A 15352-nucleotide genomic window follows, 5' to 3' on the forward strand; every position below is an offset into this window, starting at 1 on the left:
GAACAGAATAAGGAAGACCAGCAAAGCTTGACTCGCATATTTAAACCAGGTGGGATACTGTGCTCAAAGTTTTAAGTTGCCCATCAGCCTCTTGGCAAAATCCTACCATTACACTACCTCCAGCAGATCCTCTACTCTTTACTTAAAGGATCCTAGACCCTCTTCATTAGAAACATAACAGATCTCATTAAAGGAGACGTGGATTCTTCTTCCCTGATGCTGTCTCTATAAGGACAAGCAATGCATCGAAAGCATCTCTGAGCCAGGTACTTCACTCATCATTCCCTATCAAAACAAAGAGATGGCCAACGCTTAAGACAATAAAATTTTTCAAATCTGAACTCAAGTAGGAACTAGTTAATCAATGTATAACCAAAAGGTTGTCCCAGATCAGCTGGTGACCTTGACTGGTCTTCTCACAAAGATAAATGGAGATCATGAAGCACAGGGTCTCATCAGCTATCTGAGAAAGAAGAGATTCTCCATGTGCTGGAGGAGAAGCCACAGTACCAGAAGGATTCCAGCTTCCTCAGATGCCTCTGAATCAAACTCCGCGGGTCCCCAAGAGTAACAGGGAAACAGGCAAGGAAATACATTCTTCTGCTGCTTTTATACAAATTTTTGTAATAACTTATGCTGGCAAAAGAGTGGGTTTTCTGCCTCTGAGGGGTTTTTTTGTTTGTTTTTCTTAAATAAGTGGTTTGTCTGTCTATTCAAATCTTTGCTGATTAGCGAAGTAGCCTGCAAACCCTGAACACTGAAGTTCTGAGAAAGGTGCATAAGCTGTTGAGGATACCTTGAAGGTCAGCCACCAGGGACTCCAGCATCTAAGTTGTGGTTTATGCTTCTGTGACTTACCAGAGCCTGCATCAAAGCAGAGGACCATGAGAGCCTGTACTTACTGAGACTTAAGCAAGCCTCAGGAGCATAGAGGTCCAGCAAGCTGGAACACAAACACAACAGCCAAGTAATACCAGAAGAGTTCTCTGTTGAACTGTTAAGTGGTAAGTAACAGTGATCACAATTGTGAAAGGGCAAACAGGTTGGGAAATTAACATTCCTTTTAAAATTCTTTGATGAAGATGTTAAGGTACCAAAGATTTAGCATCCCAGGTCACAACTTTACTGCTTCCCTGGCTCTGGAGCATGTTCTGATCAGAGAGGAAAAGCAATGGAAGTCAAGAGACACTTGTGCAAGAAATAAATATGTGAGTGTTATGGCTAGGACACATCCATGTTTTAGCAGACACTGGAGAGGATGGATCTACAAAACAGGAGGAGGGAAAGTTGTGAGTGGCCTCAAAGGGAGGATGCTTGAAGTTGTTAACATACAGAAGGACAGAGCAGTAGGATGCAATTCAGTAGTTCAGTTTTGGCCTTGTTAAATCTGTGTCAACAGGGCGATACACAAATGCAGACATGAAAGCTAGGATTCATCACCCTGATCTTCAGAGATGAGCATCTGAGCTTAGTCAATCTAGACTTCCTTTCAGTGAGTGAAGAGAAACAGACACTTAAGAGAATGAGTCATTTGACTTCCTTTCAGATTAAATTAATCACCCTCTAAATCTGTCTGCCTCTATGCAGAGACCCTGAAAGGAGTACAGGATGACAAGCTCACACAGACATCTAAACTTTGCTAGCTGAATCCCACCCTAGCTAAAGCCATGACACGGGACTAGTTGGAAGAAGTATATTAAGAATAAAAAAGTTTAGCAAAGGAGAAGGCTGCACTTGAAACAGCAACAACTAAAATACCCGTCCACACAAAATTCATCCCAAATGAAAAGGGGAAGATGCCCCTTATCCTTCTTCAAGGAGAGATGGAGAACATTAACACATCAAAAGGAAAGATGAAGGAAATGAGTGAGACAAAAGTTGTTAATGATAACAAAGGACTCATAAGGGAGTAGGCGTAGACAGATCAAACAGGGTAAAACTGAAGCAATGATCTGGCTATAAGAGGAAGTCTTTCAAAGCCTTAGTGAGTAAAGAAATTTAGGAGAACACAAGACAAACACAGAAAATGAGAACTTTAAGCAATGGTTAGTTTAAAAGACAACAACAGAAAACCCGATGGGCTACTAACTGAAGGCGCAGATGGGAGGATTAGGATTAGCTTCTACCCCAACAGAAATGAAAGCAAGAAGGACAAGAAAATGGCAGACAGACTACACTAGAAGTTTCATTATTGAAATTGAAGCCAGAGACAGGCGATGACGCAGGAGGACAAGTCAAAGAGAAGATTGCATCCAGTAAAGGAAACTGTGAAAGAATTCAAAGCCTATGCACAGCTGCAAAACTACAAATTCACTGGGGGGTGACAGATACATGGTAGAAGAGCTCACATGACTGGAGTCACAGGATGGATGGTTACAGGCTCCACAAGAAGGACAGATAGGGAATGTGACAGGGGACTCATTTTACACAAAGGAACAGCCTGAATGTGCGAAGCTCTGCTGAAAAAAAACTAGCTGACCAATAAAGAGTTAATAGGTCTGGATGAGAGGCAAGGCCAAAAGAAACACTGTCATGAGCACTGGCTATAGACCACCTTATCTTGAAGATGAAGCCTTCTTTAGACAACAGGAGGATATCCTGGTTCTCATGATGAACTGTAACCACCCCAGTATCTGCTGGAAGGGAATCACAGTGGGGCTCAAGCAATAGAGTGCAATTCTAGAGCGTCAGGAACAGGTCAAGTAGGAGAAGCCCCATGATACACATACCATTCTCTAGAACAGAAGTGGTGGAGACTGTAAAGTTTGATGCCATTCTCTAGAACAGAAGAAGTGGTGGAGACTGTAAAGTTTGATGGCAGGCTTAGTTACAGCAACCCTGAGATGATGAAGTTTAAGATCTTGAGGGGTGTGAGGAAGATGGGTATCATTATGACAACCCTAGATTTCAGAGGGAGGCTTCAGTTTGTTCAGAGAAGCGGTAAGCAGGACCCCTCAAGGTACTGCTGTGAAGGCCAAAGGGGCAAGGAGGACTAGTCAATCTTCAAGTACAATCTCTCCGCAGAGCACAAGGACACTCCATATCAATGTGCAGGAAGTTAGGCAGGCAGGGCATTTGACGGCTTGGCTTTAAAGCAGCTCATGAGTCTCCTTGGTCTCTGTTGCAATGTCTATCTTCAGGTCTCACAAATGTGAGTATAGAGGAACGGAAGAATTACCCATGGTAGAGAAAGACTGAACAAGGACTCAAATACACAAATCAAGTGGACTGGATGGGATGCATCTCAGGATGCTAAGGAAGCTGGGAAAGAGAGGCATCTTTGCGATCTTTAAAAAGTTGTAGTAATCATGGGAGGTTCTCTACGACTAGAAGGCAGCAAGCATCAGGATTTTCTGCCAGAGGGGGTAGTAGGACACCGGAGGTTAGTCAGTCTCCCTTCAGTCAAATCTACCTGCAAACCATTTCCCAACACACAAAAGGTAAGAAGGTTACCAGGAACTGCCAGCACAGATTTAACGAGGGCAGATCATACCTGGCTGCAATAAAAGCCACACTGCAGTCAAGGTAAACAGTAATCACTGCTCTTCTTTCATCCCATTTCATCATTCTCCCTTGGTACCCTGGCAGCCAAACTGAGGAGATACAAACTAGACAGGTGAACTGCAAGCTGGGTGAAAAAATGGCCAGGTTCAAAGGGTAGTGGTCAGCACTTTAACCATCAGACTTAGGAGTGGGATTGATACTGAGGTCAATGCTGTTTAATGCCTTCATTAACAACATGGACAATGGGACAGAAAGCTCCCTTTGCCAGCCTGCAGACAACATCACATTGGGACAGCAGTCAACACACTGATTCAGAAGAATCTTAAGATGCTGCAGAAATGAACTGACAGAAACCTCATGAAGTTCAACAAAGCAAATGCAATTATTTTTTTTTTTTTGCGCCTGGGACACAATAACTGCAGGACAACACCACAGGCTAGGGCCTGTTTGGCTAGGGAGTAGCTTTGCAGAAAAGGCTCTAGATTCCTCATGGACAAAAAGAGGAACATGACTCAGCAACACCCAAGTATTGCAGTGATGAAGACTAACTGCATCCTGGAGCTGCATTGTTAAGACTATAGCCAGCAGGTCAAGGGAAGTGATTATTATTCCCTGCTCAACACTCGTGAGACTATAGTTAGAGTACTTTGTCCAGTTCAGGACTCCTCTGCACAAGAAAAGGCATATTGAAGCAAGTCTAGCAGAGAGATGCTAAGATGATTAGGAGACTGGAGCACATGGTGTGAGGCTGAAAGCCAAATTTGCTCATTCTTAAGAAGAGAAGGCTAAGGGAGAGGTCTTATTGTGTCTTCAGCTACTCAGTGGGAGGTTATAAAGAAGATGGAGCCAGAATCGTCAGAGATGCACAGCAAAAGGACAAGAGGCAGGAGCCACACTTCATCAAAATAAGTTCTGACTAGATACAAGGAAAAAATCCTTCAGTGTGAGGGTGACTGAGCATCAGAGAACAGGTTGTCCAGGGAGACTATCATATCCTTCCTTGGGGATACCCAAAGCCCAGCTGCACTTGGGCCTGAGCTGCTTAAATGCAACTTCAAAGCCACCACTTTGACTGTGGACCTTCAGAGGTCCCCCCCAATCTAAGTTATTCTAGGATTCTACTGTCCTCTCTTCCCTTGTCATTTTAGTTTTGTGAAATAAAAATGTGTTCTCCATTCCTCGTCTTTGGATACTTCTGTTCTTCACACATACGATATATTTTCCCAGTCTAATTCACACTGTATAGTTCTGACAGGAAGCAGAGCCCTCCATAATCACTTGTAATAAACCAGCTATGAAATTAGCGATGACAAGGAAGGTTAAAGAATTAAGCAAATAGTTTAAATGTAAACAGTCAAAAACGCATTACAGAACATCTTCAGAAATGCCTTCCCATTTAGAATTAAAATACTGTTAGCTATGTTTTGGTATCTAAGAGGACTGAGGGGAAAAAACATGCATTCATTTCAAGAAATGATTAAAAACACAGCACAACAGTTCAGAAATTGGATTAAGCTAGATGCAGCTGCAATCTTCAAACTTAGTTTAAACCAAATTTGAATATCTGTAACTGAAGCTTTCGAGTTATAATCATGCCAATGACCTTCCTTCCCCTCTCCCTTTTCTTTCTGGCCACTGAAGACTATTGAAAGTATCAGAGCTCCGAGTCAAGAACAACTCCCTTGTAACTACGACTGTGACATGGATATAGCGAGAGCAGATTGCCTGCAAGGAAGCAAGAATAACCCGGCTATTTAGGGAGATTATGTAATGCAGCACAGAGCTGTAAAATGAGATTTAAAGAGACAGAACTCTGCATTTCAGCCCTGTAAGTAACCATTAAAGTACAATACTGTAGCAAGTTGAAGAAGTTCAGTCAACAGAGGAAAGAGTCTTGTCAAAGGGTCCCCTCTCTGAGCTTGTATTTTATTCGTGATTCTTCTTTCTCACTAAAACAGTACTCTATGACTATTTTGTCAAATCCTTTAAAATAAAGTCGGAACACCTCTTCGTATCATCTCATAGATGTGCAGGGTTTTACTACAAAAATGAGTTTTATATGAACCGACACTGAGTATTTTGTGGACCTGAGCTTGCTGAACTTGCAGAGCCCAGCACACTCAATTAGCACAGTACCGCACACTGAAAATCAAACTGCTTTTGAACAAATACAAACAGTATTAGGTCTTTCCTGCATAAATATTTTAACAAGTGTAAACAAGACTCCAGTTTTTATAAGCAGCCAATTCCCAAACAAACACCCACAAACATCAGCTGGTTCAGCAAAGAAAGGCAGAGGCTATGAACTGCCATGCACCACCACATTTATAAATAGTGAGGAAACATACAGCAAAGGCATGTGTGATAAGAAAAACTAGTTCTGTGTATTACCCATTCTTACACAAACCCATAAACTACAAAACCTTCACGGTTTGCCCATGGCTTTGTTTAGAGTATGCAGATATATATAACGATTTTGTAGAAGAGTCCAGAACTGTTGAGCAGCTGTTGTTGGGAGATTTTACTTATGCATTTCTTCACTTTAAAGTGGAGGAAAATAAAAATACTTTAAAATTATTACCTTAGGTATTCTAATGAAAAACTGTTTTTCATCTAATTCTAAACACCCTTTAATTACAAGACTCAAAAAACAGCAGCATCTTATGTGCAGCCAGCCCCAGCTGCTTTGCTAGCGATGAAGTAAGAGACAGTGAGCCCAGATCACCTCCCTTTCACGTCCCCTGAACAGACAGACATTACAGCAAAGAAGAATTTGGCCCAAACTACACGGAGGGGGGAAGGGAAAGCAGGGGGTGGTTGCTGTTTTTCTTAAGAAACAGTGAGTCCTTACTCCGTTGCTGGACTTTTCCCCGCATCATGTCAAGCCTGCAGGTTGCTGGCAAGCAGACCAGGCACAGTGTGAGATCTGCCAGTGCTCTCAGACCACACACACACACACTTTCTCAGCTGCTCTCGAATACGCTGGGGACGACCTCCAAAGCAATCTGGGCTCCGCCACCCATCTCTGCTATCCAAAGTCTGGTTCTTCCCTTCGGCAATAGCCTACATAGAGCATCATACAGGAGAAAATCATGTGCTTACGCTACCGAAGGCAGCACGCAGCCTTGACGTAAGAAGCCATCAGCGAGTTGCAGGAATAGGTCTCCTGAAGCACGATCACAGGATGGGAGCTAATTTCAGCAGTTCATTTGCAACTCAGTTAACTATGGAAATGCAAACGGAGTCGTACCAGCAAATAAGTAGCTCAGTATTTTTTTCTGATCAGAAGGCAGAGCACTCCCAGGATAACTGTTTATTTTTAATACAGGCAACTGTCAGTGTGCTTCAGTTTCACACAGCGAACAACCCCATACTTTTTCTTTAAAATATGTACAGTAAGTTCATTTATCTTGCTCCACTTTCAAGTCTAAACAAAATGGGTATGAACATAATTTCACCAAAAAAACCCCAGCCATCGTCATGGGCACACAGTGACAGGGTGAGATTTTGTAAGTTCATTGCCATCGCTCAATTTGCAATTAAAAACTGTGTAAAGCTAGAAGTGTGATTAAATGCAGCAGACAACTAACTCATTATACAGGAGCAGAAAGAAAAGCTTTTCAAATACCAATTGCTCTACCTGAAATATCAGCTGCTGTTGTCATGCCTGGGACTGAGCAAGAACATCACTTAGCTCATTGAAAAGAACTTTCCCAGAGACAGATTGGCAGCATGACAAATGAAGGTTGGCTACAGAAATCAAAGACCAAACACTTTTTTCCTACATAAAGGATAGCCACAAAAATGCCAAGAAAACCCATACAGAGCCTCAGACAGGTACAGGCAAAAATACAGATTGTTTCAAAACTGTTTTGGAGATAATTTCATTTCAAGCAACTATAATTTCTTTTATACGATGCTGATAGACTTTAGCCAAGTCACAATCATTGCGTATGATTAGGGGAGCCCCACGCACAAAAGCTGTGGAGAAGGAAGATGCTCAAGACACATTCTGCAGCAGTCATCCAAGAAAGAAGCCATGTTTAGATTCCAGAAAAAAGCTTCTTTAATTGTGATCACCTTTCAGCATAACCAAAAGGACTTTTGAAGGATTCAAACACCCCAAGAAGCAATAGCATAGCATTGTCTCCCCTCAGCATTTTACTTTTCTACAATGAAAGACAAGGAACTCAAGCTGTCCTTAAGCACAAAAAGCCAATTTATTTTTAAAATGCCTGTGCAAAGTTACAGTTTTGATTAAAGTCCCTTTATCCAAAGACAAACTTCACCTACTGTAAAAGGTATTCTAGTGATTTAATTTCACTGCTTATACAGGTTACACTTTATACAGGCATTTTTAAAACTCATAAAATAGTAACTTTGGACTTGATGCTGAAATGAGCTCACATAAGTGAGAGTTTTACTCTGCCAAACAAGCAGGGCTCAATAGTGTTCGGTACAAACAGCTGAATAAAACATTATATAAAACAATCTGTATATAAATCAGCTGAATAATGCTGAGTAAAGCAATCTGAGTATCTTTCAATAACACAGACTTTGTATACCTACACAGGCATAATATCAGCCAAGATTTTCTGTGTTTGAGTTGCAAGTATAAGACCTTAATTTAGGAAAATACCTTTATCTAAAATATCTCCCCAAAATGAGCACCATACGAGTAAAACCCATCTACATCCCTTGGTTAATTACACGTCAACTTCTGAGTCGTTGATATGACAGTCCATCAGCTGTCATCTCCAAGAGTCATGAGACAAGAGTATTAATTAGCCAAAAAATGACAACTCCTGTCCATTGTTATGAGTAACAGCAATTGAAATTGTAAGACCATTCTGTTTCTGGAATAAAAGCTCGTTTTCTTCCCTCTCTTTAAAGAGCGTAGATTATGTAGATCTCACCTAAAATGTATAGCATGTAATGAGAATCTTTATTTAAATATTCTTTGGACACTAAAATCCTTTTTCCATTTTTCCCCTCTCTGTTCAACAGTCCCATATTAAGCACATGATTACTATGAAGGGTGCATAAATATATGCATTATCTTACACTTACACTGCATAAAAACAAGGCCATTTGAACAATTAAAAATAAACATGCATAAAACATTTCAAGAACGCTGAAAACTGATAAAATAGAAAGTCACAATAGCTTAACAGGTAATAAAAAGGTGCAATGGGCATGTCAACCTTGAAAAATCCCTTTTAAACTACGATAGTATTGTCAGGTGCCGTTATCCTTTGTCAGCCAGCTACCTGACCTCATAAATCAGGTATAACAATCAAACGAGAGCACAATGTAAAATCAGCACTAGGCTGACTTATCTACTGACTAACGAGTGGCCTGCCAAGGTTTTGAGGTCACATTCAAAACTAAAAATTAATTGTAATCAATCATATTAAAAAAAAAAAAAGCCGTATCAACAAGAGTAAAGCTTGCAAGTACCGTTCTGCAGGGTTTGTGCTCGCGACTCCTTTCCCAGATTGGCATGGAATCCTCCTCCTAAAGTTGGTGTTTTGCCTGCACCTATTAGGGGAAAAAAGAAAAAAACAACCATACATGTCAAATGCAATAACCGAATTAAAATATTAAAAGAAAACTTTTTATGCCACTATATTCAGTATAATTTACAATATGCCAAATTACATTAAGAACGGCAACAGAAATGCTTGAAGGGCTTAAGACATCAAGTGCAAATCCTGTGCAATTTATTTTTTCCTTGAGACACTATAAGAATTACATGGCTCCATAAACTCTCCCAATCTCAGCTCCAAAGAAAGTACAAAAATGTCACAACCCCATTTTAGGCATAACATGAAAATCAATACTGTAAAATATTTCCCAAAGTAAATGATGAAACAATTGCTTAGTTAGTATTTTTTTTTTTTGTCTGAAGAATATTCAATAAAGAATTTTAATAGCTAATTACTGGCACTAAAGAACATAAAACATGTTTAGCATTCAATAATGACTGTGTTGGCTACTACAGACATAACACTTACTTTAACTTCAGTTTAACATTAGGCACACACAGTGACACTTAGGCTACAAAAACTGCAAGTCTGGAACTGCTATGTCTACACCCTGAAAAGTTGGAGACTAAAACAAATCTGAGTTGTAAATTAGCATAAACTGGAGGCTGGTTTATGCATCTGTGCCAGTGCTGACAGCCTGAATGCAGAGTCCGCAGGGAGTCAATGGAACTACTCATGCAAACCAATCTTGCAGAACAGGGAATTAAACTTCCAAGGACAGAAATAGTCTCCCACTAAAGCAGGAAGTTTTTTTAAAAAACAATCAGGCTACCCCAAGCAGGATATTCAAATCTATCAGCTTAACAGCAAGTGAGACCAAAAAGCTAAATTGCACAGGATTGAAAACAAGTAATTTGTTAGTAATTGGACTTCTACTTAATTCAAGTAGTCCGCTTTTCAGAACAGGGAAAAAAGTCTTCTTGTTCCCATGGTGCCTACAGTTCTTCGAGTTCTTGTAGCTATGTTTTCTCATCGTACACCAGTTCTTTAGAACAAACTAGAATGGCATTGGGATAGAAACACACAGAGGAGTGAAGTAGAAAGCAATTCGGGGCTTTTCTCCTACACACCTGAATAAGATAATACTTCTGTAGCAGGTAGAAGTGATGAGAAACTGACCTAAATTGTTCATTCTTACTAGACTTTCTTAGCTAGTCTCCTCTCAGCTGCATTTAATACACATCTATGTTGAGGAAAAAAAAATCAGAAAAGCTAATTCCTGTAGAATTATTCTCTATAAGCCTTCAAAGCTTAATTTTCCATACAACCTTTAAATTAGGTTTCCAGCGCTATCCACAACAGAAACTGACTTCACCTGCACTTCATTAACAGATCCTTTCAACAAACAGTAATCAGAACCTCTCTTGTAAATGCCCCATAGCTTAAGTACTTCAGCTCAACATCCTAATTAAAAATGAAAAATAATAGTGACCCAACCGGAGATAGAGGTAACCCTCCCAACTCTGTATTTACTCGAGACTATTATAGACAGCAGTGTCTCCTTGCCATTCTTATAGGCAGTCTCATATTCCCACAAAACAAACCAATGAGGGAAAGCAGAGAGAGGTTACGAAACGACCCTAACACACATAACATTTCTGGTGTACATTTATTAAGAATGAGTTTATTTCCTTTTCTCCAGGAGCAAATCTAACTTCAGAAATTCTGCCTCCTACTCTCATTTTTTTGTTGTTTTAAGGTTTGCTTTACTACAGGCTACCTCACTTCTCTGATTTGCAGCAGGAGAGCACGCACTCAAGCATCCGTACAGTGAAGGAGGACACAAACTGCAGGGCAAGAGCATGAACAAACAGCAGGGCAGGCTGGAGGTAGCAGGTTCATCCAGCACTGGCATCAAAGGCACCATCAAGCGATTGCCTCCTCCTGTGCACAAAGGCTCCAGAACACTTTTCAGCCCTCCCTGTCTGAGAGTACAGAAAAACACTGAACTCTATCGGACTATCCTTTTCAAAACAGCTACGTTACTCTTTCACAGGTTTCCCTGTTGCAACTAAAAAGCTTACGCAAAAACAATCTCAGAGTGGCAATAAACAATACTATAAACAAAATAATTTAACTTACTCTGAAGCTAAAATCCAGAAAGAATACAAACAAAATAAAATTAAGCTATTTCAGCCGTTTTGTTCTTTAAGATTCTTTTTCATTAGACATAAAGATTTAACATGGTACATAAAAGTCATTTCTTTCCAAGCTTCAGAGTCTGCAGCAGATACAAGCAGAGCTATCTGAAAGACAAATTCTGCTATCAGAATTGATGTGCCCATTTCTCAGCGAGTTAACTAGAAAGACTGTACAACTCTAATTAGCATTTCGCTTTGAAAACTGACAGAAAACTAGTCTGCTGAGCGCTTACGCGCTCAGAGCCGCAAACTAGTGTTGCCATTGACTATGAAGTCTCACCATCAGCTTTAATCTTTACATGCAGAATGCAAACCAAACTCATTAATGCAACTGTTCAGCTGGGTAATAAAATGATAAACTCTTAAAATTAAAAAAAAAAAAAGAGAGAACAGTGAAATCAAATTCATTTAAAGAAAAAAAATCCCTACAAAGCTAGTCATTTAAAAAGTACAAAGGAAAGGAACAGCAATTGCTAGGAACAACCAAATTAGCATCCCAGCTTAACTGAAATTTTTACATTTCTTGACCTTTTCCATTTTTGCCTCTACAACTTCAAAAGTGAATTAAACAGGCTTTTGCGTTTCCACATTCAGCTTTCAAGATATACAAAATTATACCCGAGAAGTATTTGGTGTCTGCAAGTACTGCCTGCCAAATATTCAACATTAACACTAACATTTCCCTAAGCCAACTCAAACACCCTCCTTCAGGAGGTGGCGCCTCCCAAGGTACGTTGTCATCTACTGATCTTTTTTTTTTTTTAGAAACTAACTCACATCCTCAGCTTTGCATAACTGAAGCCTCCTCTCCTCTTCAAGTTAGCTTTGGACACTTAGATGAAATTTTGGACAACAGAAGGCGTGGAGAGACGTGTTAGGCAGCTCAAAAGTAGAGCTACTCAATTTTTTTGTGGTCCTCTTAGTGGACTACAGTGCCCTGAGAGACCAAAAGAAGAGAATGGAAGATGCAGGAGATCATATACTTGGAAACGTGATGATACTCGGCCAAAGCTTACGCAGGTCCAGACCCAGCCCACAACCGCGCATTATTCAAGCGCCGATCTACAGTGACTGTCCCTCAAGCAGCCAAGAGCAGCCGTCCCCATGCCATCCCCTTGCCATACAGTCTTGGGCACAGCTGCTCCACACAGGGTCAGACCCCAGCACCTCGGCCACTCCTGTTTTGCTCCACCGACTCGCTAACAAAGGAAGTCACATCACTCCTCTTCTCTGCAAAAATGTCCCTCAAGCAGTAAAAGAAGCAAGAAAAGCTTGAAGTCTTTGGTAACCCTGAACAGCAACAAAAAAGACGACAGATAGCAGGAACAGCACTTATCACATCCCTCCATACAGAGGAGGCAAAGAGCAGCCACTCCGGCATCTGCAGCTTAAAGGGCACTTTTCTGAGGGCCAGCAACATGCCGAGATTCACATCCAACACCCAGAGAAGAAACAGCTTCTGTCCCAGTGTTATGGATTGTGTTTCCTCTACATAAATGAGCAAGTGAAGACAGGGAATGAAGCTGCTTGCAACTTGAACTGAAGCATATCTGTTATTTGATAGGACCAGTCCTACCAAAATCCTTCCCTGTAAAATTAAAACCAAAAAACCACCAGCCCTTTCTCCAGCACAATATGGTAGGAGAAAAACCTTCAGTTTAAAACCCACATATTTACAGACTCAGCATAAAATCTGGGTCTGGTAAAGAGTGCAGATGGCATCTAACCAACAGTTTCATAATCAGGGTAGACTAGATAATCTAATATAAAAAAATTATTGAGCTTCCTACTTGAGTTAAGCCATAAAAGTCAGAAGGAGAGTAAGTCAGTGTCCCATTACAATTCATGCCTACAATAGCAAAATGATGCGATAAAAGTGTTCTGAACGCACAGAACTGCTGAAGTCTGTGGCCAAAATCATTCTTTTCTCAGCTGTTTTTACTGGCTAGTTAACAGATCTGCACACACCACAGCCTGCCGAAATGCTACTGCTGAATAAACTAACACAGACAAACTTTTAACCTACTCCATCATAACTAGCTATCTAAGGACTTATTTTCATAACTTCTAACTGAAGAGAGAAATATACTGTCGCATCCACCACGCCATAGTTCAGGGCTGCACAGGTCTCTGGAACCAGTCTGTGTCCAAGTTACGTGCACCATTCAGCATTTTCACAACCGACAGCAGTATAATCTGCAGGGCTTCAAGCAAGCATTTGTTGCCATCACAAGGACAGCATATAAAAAGACTCAATGCCAGAAAAAAAACACTATACACTTAACTGATACAAGATTGCCACCTGGAGGATTTCATGAGAGAAGCAAAAATTGCTTCAGTTCATCCCACTAAAACATAGAGCAGATAATTATTTTTTGCATGAAGCAGATGCAAATTTACCTTCTTCCGTCCCAACACATGACTATGAATTAGTCTTGTAATGAGAAAACCTAGCACAAAGTAAAACAAGTAAATACTCTACAGGATTTCCCAAAAAGGTCTGCAAATCCAGCATATTCATACTTTCTTCTGTGTTGCAAATTACATCATGACCACTCTACGTAAAATAAAATTAACCATGCATTAGTGTCATCTCTAGAAATCTGGACAAGTAAGATGAATTTTGCCGATATTAAACATTGTTTTCACTTTTCAGTACCCAGCATTTTAATTTCGAGTTTAGCATGTGTATTGCTGGCAGAACCAACTTCAGGACTGTTTGAGGCTGCACTATAAGAAACATTTTATGTCATGATTTGGTCTATCAATATATCCTACATGGAAACCAATTAACAACTACCAAGTAAAAACAAAACCCCTACTTCTTCCACTTTTGCAATATTGAAAAACACAGAAGAATCCTTTATTGTACTAACAACTGACTAGACAAAAACACAGAATCCAATACAAACACAGAGCTCATCCTCTTTACCAACTGTCTCACTAGCACTTACTGTGACAATAATTGTCCATCTTAAAAAATTCTAGAGGAAAAAAGACAGAAGATGAACGGCTACTATCCTTAGCTGAAATTTATGAAAGTTTTTTCCTCCCTGTATCTAGTCCCTCTCTTCTTTCCAGTTTGCTGACCATAACCTTTCATGTCCACAAAGCCCGAAAGACTGAAATACTTTGATCAAGGCAAACCCCAGATAAGTTCTGCACTTGAGGTCAGTGTAGCTCACGCTCCTAAATGGAAAACCATCATTAAGTTTTTATGGATAAAATAGTATACACAAAATCTTTCCGTAAGCTTCCATAGGCACACCTGAAAAACTGAGTATACCACAGCTTTACGAAAGTGTAAGCTACATTAAATTTGTTACGGCACACTGCACAGTAAGAGTACAGAGTACACGTTCAGCATTTATGGCAGTGCAAATGAGTCACTGTAGTAAGCTGCTTACAATTTACTTGCAACAAAAAAAATTGTATTAGCAGGAAGAAACTTTTCCTTGATATTCTAACATTCTAAACAGTCTATGGTTGTGGAGCCTCCTACACTAGAAGTTTTAAAAAACACCTGGTGGTGTGTTAAGGGCTACTAGTTCACTACTCTCATTTCTCCCTACGAGCAAAAGCAAGCAGATAACTTTCCACAAGTAACATTCTTCCCATCAGCCTCAATTTAGTATCTTGTGAACTCATGTACATTTGTAGATGGAGAGTCTTAATGTATGTATGCTGTACAAGAGCCACGAGCTCTACGTGAGACCCTGACTCAGTGCTGAAGTTGGACTAATGCTGCCAATTCCCCTTGCAGCCTCCCATTTCTATAACTATGTCTGTATAGTTGTCGCCACCCTAAAACCTCTTGGCTTAGTCACTAAGTAAGAGTAACTTAAAAGACTTTAATTCACACCTGTTATTCTAAATCTCAAATAACAAATACCAAGCTAGCATTAAAAAAAAATTCAATAAAAAGCTATCAAAACAAATAACCAACCAGAAAACCTGTTTCAAGACAGTCACGCTGTTCAGTCTCGCACAGACACAGTGGAGAAGTTCATCCACCTCGGATCCCAAAGGCAGGGCAAGTCCTGTGGGGAAAGAATCCCACTTCGGTGGTGTCGTGGTTTGGCCTCAGCCAACAACAAAGACCCACACAGCCGCTCGCTCCACTCCCACAGCCGTGGGGAAAAAAAAAAAAAAAAAAAA

The 15352-nt window shown here is 40.3% G+C and overlaps 1 protein-coding gene across 1 annotated transcript in view; it reads right to left on the reverse strand.

Moving 5' to 3' along the window:
• BRF1 (BRF1, RNA polymerase III transcription initiation factor 90 kDa subunit) overlaps window positions 1-10627 on the reverse strand; it is a 159667-nt gene extending 149040 nt beyond the window's left edge. Inside the window, exons 1-2 of the mRNA XM_009891190.1 lie at window positions 10612-10627; window positions 8965-9045 (exon numbers count right to left, since the gene is read on the reverse strand). The gene's annotated coding sequence lies outside the window, so the exon portion shown is untranslated. The remainder of the gene's footprint in view (window positions 1-8964; window positions 9046-10611) is intronic.
• Window positions 10628-15352: the final 4725 nt, after the last annotated feature.

Source organism: Charadrius vociferus, unplaced genomic scaffold (assembly GCF_000708025.1).
Source record: "Charadrius vociferus isolate BGI_N301 unplaced genomic scaffold, ASM70802v2 scaffold308, whole genome shotgun sequence".
Classification (NCBI taxonomy): domain Eukaryota; kingdom Metazoa; phylum Chordata; class Aves; order Charadriiformes; family Charadriidae; genus Charadrius; species Charadrius vociferus.